Here is a 7,449-nt window from a genome sequence, read left to right on the forward strand (position 1 = left end):
TGAAATAAATTCTTCTCAGGGGAGGGGCAAGTGTCCACGTAGCTGGGATTTGGGCCAGCCCCTCAGAAGACAGGTGTCTCTTGACATGTCCAAAGTATGTGTGGTGGTTAGATGATTTTATGTCAACTTGTAGATCTATAAAAGTGTAGGGGTGGAATCCAACATATCAATCAAGTCACAGCCCGATGATGCCTCTTTGGATCTATGGCCTTCTTTTAACCAGGAAAACTGGGAGCCTCCGTTTCTCTCTCTCTCTGTGCTCCTCGCCTTCCTGCTTATTGGGACTCTGCCACTAACCTGAGAGCTGCCAGTGTCTTACCATGTTTCCACCGACCTTGGATCCACACAATTCTGCACCTACTGGTCGATAATCTTCCTGTATTCTGCATCACTGCATGTGGCTTCTTGAGACAGAAGAGGGACTTAAGTATTAGTATTGGATCTATGGACTTGAATTAGATTGGGGTGGGTGGGATACTTTCTTCATATATAGTTAATTCTTGGTATAAGTCTCTTTTTTGTACATAGATGAATATCACTGGATTTGTTTCTCTAGTAAACCCAGCCTAACACAGTATGTAAGATGAAGTCTTGCCATTCTGGCTTCTAAGGAGCACCCAAGCCATGCTTCTTCCAAGACAGATCAGTTTGTCCTTTTAGCAGTCCATGATACTTTTCAATATTCTTATCCAGCACAATTCAAATGCATCAATTCTTCTCTTGTCTTCTTTATTCAATGACCAAATTTTACATACATATGAGGCAATGGAAAATACCAAGGCTTGGATCAGGCACACCTTAGTCCTCAGAGTAATTTCCTTGCTTTTCAATACTCTAAAGAGGTCTTTTGCATCAGATTTAACCAATCACCAGGTCTTTTGATCTCTTGACTGCTGCTGGTACAACATTGTGGATTGAAGTAAGACAAAATTCTTGACAACTTGGACTTTTTCTCCATTTATGATGATATTACCTGTTGGTCCAGTTGTGAGGATTTTGGTCTTCTTTACATCAAATAAGCAGATGGCACAGATTTATTAAAATAACATTTCTTTATTATTTTTAATTTTTTATCTTGTTTGCCTCCTTTATTTGTTCAACCTTATTAGCATCAACAAAAGCAACAACAGCTACAACAAAGGTAAATCATATAGAGGCCCAGAAATTTGCACATTGAACATTATTCAGAATTAAAGTTATGGAAAGCCTTTGCAACAGAATTTAGAAAGTATTAGTAAACAAACTAAAACATTGAAAATGTATTTACTGAATTAAAAGCCAGTGTCTACTCACCCACATTTACATAAGAGAATCTTCAAAGATATGTAACAGGAAAGATGTACACTCCCATCTCTATTTTGAGGGACTGTCACATCATGACCAGTTATCCCTGTAAATGACAAAACTCTGAATTATTAATGAGAATTATTGTTTTCTTTTCATCTTGGGGTGGGGTAATTTATAGGTATTCAATTGTTTAATGGCTGCACTTATTTTTCTATTTGAGGGTTTCATAACTACTTGTACATCTCATCCTCTAATATGAGTACATAATTGGTGTCTTTCAGATGAGGCGAAGGATTTTATTTCTTTCTCCCTTGCTTATTTACAAAGGTGAACAATTCTTTCTTTCACTACATTATGCTTTTGTTTGTAATGTACATATATTCTATTTATCTTTTTCTTTAAAAATTTTAACAGTTTCATTGACATAAAGTTCACATACCATACAATTCAATGGTTTAAATGTATTTAAAAAGAGTTTTGTGGCATAATCACCACATCAATTTTAGGACATTTTCTATATCCTTGTACTCATTATTATTAGCTCCTCTCCCATATTGTCTATAGATTTACCTATCCTGGATTCCACACAAAGAAATTCATACCACCAACAACAATGGCAACAAAAACCAACACCAAGAACAAACAGAAAAATCCCAATCCAAAAGAAAACAGAAAATATAAAAACTGAAACAAAGGTGAACGGAGTCAAAAGGAAAAGCAGATGATAAGGTTAAATTTTACTCTGACGATGTCTGCATTAATCTTCTTTGCAATGCACTTTCTATGAGGACAAGGGCACTCACATTCCTGGTCAGTGGTCAGAGAAGATGCACTGGAGGCTCAATTCATGTGAGAACTCTGAAAATTGATTTTGGGCTTTCATTGTAATCCATAGTTATCTGAAAAGCAGTCAGAATTCAAGCTCTGATACCATTTCCTCCTTCAGACTTGGATTTTATGATTTACAATCCTTGAATCACACAGGGTGGTGTGATTCTTCCAGGTAGGCTTAGCTGACACCTCCTGTGGATTGCTGTTTATTTTAAGAGAAACTTTAAAAATGCCAGATGCTATACTTTCTTTTTTGCTATACTTTATTATAGTGGGGCACCATCTGGTTTCTTCACCACACTATCCATGTCGTCAGTGGTCCCTTCACGAGTATAGGGTTTACTGTTGTGTATACTCAAAATTCATTCATGTATCTAAGGTTTATATGTATCCCTGTTCTACTTTAGTGGCTGCATTATCAGCTTTTTGAAAGGTAATATAACTTATCTCCATAGGGTCGCTTATGAGTCAGAAATGACTTGATGAGAGTGAGTTTATGGGGCCTTTGTAATTATAATAATCATCATCATTAAACTAGAAAATGGTATAGAATTTAAAATACTATTGAGACAAAGGGAGTATTCATATAGACAGATTGTTCCTCTCGGACTTTCTTAGGATTCCTGTTTTCTTTGTTACTTGTTTCTTTTGTTGGTTGTTGTCAGAAGAATTACCATTGAGTTCACTAATTAGATTTCCTTTTCCCTCATTATATTGCTCAAGCATTTTATCATGTTGTCTAATTCTGTTATCTTTTAAAAAAATCTTCTGGAATTCTATCTTGTGTAGGGTTTTTAGTGTGTTTTCTTAATTTATGTTCTCTGCTTTATCTGTATAGGATCTAATATCCATTATAATGGCTATACAGCACCCACAGAAAAAAGTCATGATTAAAGAGTTCATTAAGGAAGCTAACAAGTTGTAATGCTAGTGAAGAATGCTCAGGGTGGCTTCCAGTTCTTCCAGAAGTTCTTCTAGGTCCTTAGGACTAGGTTAATAATTGTCCAAAGGGGTACACCACTCTGCTGGATGCTTCAACCTAACGGCATTCAGCTCAAACTCCATGGATAACCAAACCCAGCTCCCTGGACTAAGTGCCCAGACGCACCCCCAACTCTAGTAAGCCTCAACTTGAAGGCACTCAGGTCACTTCCATGAGCAGCAGGCCCAGAGCCCCCAACGAAGTGCCCACAGGCATCCTATTGCATAAGCCGGCCTTCTGCATCAAACTCACTCAGCTGCACTTGGTCTGTAGATTGGGGAGTTCACCATTGTGTTTCATGCTCTGATACCTGGTTCTGTTGCTGCTCTTCTGATGTCACCGCTGTCTTCTTGACCCAGGAGGTTCACTTTGCAGATGTCCCTGGTCTAAGCATATACTTCACTCGTGGTTCTTGCTGGTAATGAGATTCTTCCTCTTGCTTCTCAGGGGACACATTTTATACACAGAAGGATGGTATTACAAGGAATCCTGTTCACAGTTACTCACAGGTCAATTCTATCATCATTCTCTCCCACTTTCTTATTATATCCATGCCAGAAAGGCCATTTGGTGGGAGTTAGAAGCTTTGGCTAGAAGAACTTTGTTAAATAATTCTCTGCTTCTGCAACTAAATTTTCATTTCTTTCCTCCATCTGTTGAAGGCACTTAAATTCTAACCTCTATTCTCCCCCCTGGTAATTCCACAGTCTGTTTTTAATCCACCAAGTTTGGTGGTTTTGGGTTGTTTGTGCTTGTTTTTCTTGCTGTGTGTGTGTGTACTGCAGTTGACTATTGCTTCTGTGGACTTATGCTGCCGTTGTTAATGGTATGTGGATCGCTAGGTTATGTGGGGGTCATTGGCTGTATTGAACAATGTGGAGAGGATTAATATACCTAGACAACAGAGGTAGAAGAAAAGCACAGAGATAATGGAAAAGAGGGGAGAATTAAAGATCAGAAAGAAGAAAAGGAAGAGAAAACAAGAAGCTTAATCCATGTGTGGATCCTACAAATGGATTTTGAGCTTCCACTGTCCTCCATAACCTATGTAAACCAGGTGTTCACCATTTAAGCTCTAATACTTTTCCCTCCAGATTTGGATTATATTATTTATAATCCTTGGCTCAGACAAGTGAATGTGCTTCTTTTATGTGGACATAGTTGATGCTGCACTTAGATGGCTGCTAGTTTGAATACAAAACTTTAAGATCTCAGGCACTTTTTGTTCTGATAGCTGGGCACCATCCAGTTTCTTTGCCACACTTTGCTATAGCATCTATATTTTCAGAGATCTCTTTATGAAGGTGAGCATCAAGCAAAACCACATCATAAGAACTAATTCTTATTAGATTGGGGCTAGAATTGCATGTGAGCCCCCAAACCATTCATGTATTCATGGTTTACATATGTCTCTGATTCACTTTGTAAACATCATTATAATTTTATGTTAGAGAACATTATCAGTCATCCCCTGGGCATAAGGTAATTCTATTGATATGTAGATTTAAAAGTTATAATCTGCAATACTTTCCTTCTTGATTCACCCCATTGTAGGGGATTCAGACTGGACTCACTCTCCACCATGTGTCCCCAGTATTATCCTCTGTTGTGGTGTGTTCTAGAGAGAGGTCATGATGTCTCATGCTGCTGTCAGCCCTAGAGTCCTCTCTGTGCCTTAGCAGCTCTGGGCAGGGATGCTGTCCTTAGTGCTTGGTGTGCCTATATGGGTTCTAGAACCTGTCTCTCTTTTTCCTTCTTATTTGCTTCCATGTGGGCGTGCAGGCCAGCCCCTCACCCCAACCTGTAGGTTTAGTGTTGTCCTCTGTAGCACATACTTCTAGGGAGAGGGCCCGTTTGGCTCTGATTTTGCCTGCCCCTGTAGGCCACTGTTCATGAGTTGTTCCTTGTGGTTACGTTGCTCTCAAGGTTTGGTGCTCTGTGGTGGGCTCTGTTGCACACTCCCCAATCTGTGGAGATATAACCAATACTCTCCCCCAGGTGGGTTAGTGCCCTGCTCCCCCAGTGCCTGTCTCCCCCCCCTCCCCCCCCCCTTCGCTCTCCCCACTTTCCCCTTCTTAAAGCTGCAATGACATGTACATCCTTGGATTTGGCCTGTCCCCAACCTGACTGCATGTACCTAAACCTGTATAGTGCGAGATGTATAGTAAGTGGCTTTTCTTCTATACCTACTATGCTGATTATATTTATCTCAGTAGACTCATGTTGTACTTGTCCATTTGTGATTGACTAACTTCACTTAGCATAATTTCCTTCAACTCTTCCCATGAGGTGAAGTGCTTCATGCAATCATCAGTGACTTTTAGTGATGTGTAGTACACACATGTAGTACACACATGTGGCTATGTGCCAGAGTTTTCTAATCCACTCGTCTATCGATGGGAATTTAGGTTGTTTGCAATTTTTTGCGATTATGAATTGTGGTGCCATAAACATTGGGGCACAACAAACCACTGGTCATGGTCCATTTCTTACCTCTTCTGGGTATATGCCCAGTAGAGTGATAGCTGGGTCATAAGGCAGCTCAATTTCCATTTACTTTAAATATCACTAGATCACTTTTCACAGAGGCTGTATATATCTACAGGAACACCAACAGTGGAGGAGAGCTCCTATCTCTCCACATCCCCTCCAACACTTGTTGCTCTCTGATTTGGGCTATTAGAAAATCAGATATGTGGGCTATCTATTTGGGCTAAGGGTGCTAAGTGGTATTCATGGTTGTTTTAATTTGAATTTCCCTGATGATGATAGGGAGCATTTTCTCATATGTTTATTGGCCTCCACCCTAGTGAAACTTCTGTTCAGGTATTTTGCCCACTTCCTCAGGGGGTTAACTGTTTTCTTTATTCAGGCTAGGAGAGTATTATAGATTTTAGTAATAAGCCTGTTGTGTCAGCGCTAAAAATCCTCTCCCAGTCTGTGGGCTCTTTTTCCTCTCTAGGTAAAGTCTTTTGAGGCACACAGATGTTGTATCCTTAGAATATCCCATTTGTCAATTTCAGGTTCACCTGTGTGTGTACCCTTTCCTATTGTAGTTAGTTAATGTATTCCCTGAGCCAAGGTTCTTAGGTTTGTCCCAATTTCTTCATTGACGGTCCTGATAGTTTGGGGGTTTACTTCTAGGTCCGTCACCCACCTTGAGTTTGTTTTTGTGCATGGATTGCGGTAAGGATCTTGTTTCATTTTTCTACAAGTGGATATCATTTTTTCTAGCACCACTTGTTAAAGAGGGCATCTACCTCGCTCTTGATGCTTTTTGGACCCTTGTCGAAGATCAGTTGTCTATATGCAGATGGTTTTATTTCTTGGGTTTTAGTTTGTTTCCATCGGTCTGAGTCATTATTCCAGTACCACACTGTTTTGACCACTTTGGCTGTGTAGTAGGTATTAAATTCAGGTAAGGTGAACTCTCTGACATTATACTTCTTCTTAAGGAGTTATTTGCTAATTCTGGGTTTTTTCTCTCTCCATATGAAATTGGTGGTCAGTTTTTCCAATTCGTTGAAGAAGGTTGTTGGTATTTGAATGGGGATAGAGTTAAATTATACAGTGCCTTGGGTAAGATTGACATCTTTATTATATTGAGTCTTCCAGTCCACGAGCATGGGATATTCTTCCATTTGTGGAGGTCTCTTTCAGTTTCCTGTAGTAGGGTTCTGTAGTTTTCCTTGTATGTCTTTTGTTTTTTTGTTAAATATGCCCCTAGATATTTCAATTTGTTCTTGGCTATTGTGAAGGGTACTGCCTTCTTGCATCTTCTTCCATGGTCTTGTCTGATCTATATAGAAAACCAAAAGATATCTATTGGTTGATCTTGTATCCTGCCACTCTTTCATATTCCTCTATCACTGCCAGTCTGTCTGTTGTGAGCTTTAGGGAATTTCAATGTATATAATCCTGTTATCTGCAAATAGTGATAATTTCACCTCTTACTCTCCCATTTAGATACCTTTAATATCTTTCTGCTGCCTTGTGTTGTTAGCTTGGACCTCCAGTATGATGCTGAATAGAAGTGAGGACAAGGCGTATCCTTGTCTGGTCCCCTTTTTCAGTGGGATTGTTTTTGTCTTTTCTCATTGACACATTGTGATCACACAGGCTGGTGTGCTTCTTCCATGTGGGTTTTGTTGCTTCTCAGCTAGTTGGCTGTTCGTTTATCTTCAAGCCCTTAAGACTCCAGACACAGTATCTTTTGATAGCCGGGCACCATCAGCTTTCTTCACCACATTTGCTTCTGCACCCATTTCGTCTTCAGTGATCATGTCAGGAAGGTGAGCATCACAGAATGGTGGGTTATTAAAGCAAAGTGTTCTCCTGTTGAGGTAGTA

Source organism: Echinops telfairi, unplaced genomic scaffold (genome assembly GCF_000313985.2).
Source record: "Echinops telfairi isolate 266 unplaced genomic scaffold, ASM31398v2 ScPeMD7_4;HRSCAF=17, whole genome shotgun sequence".
In the NCBI taxonomy this organism is placed as follows: domain Eukaryota; kingdom Metazoa; phylum Chordata; class Mammalia; order Afrosoricida; family Tenrecidae; genus Echinops; species Echinops telfairi.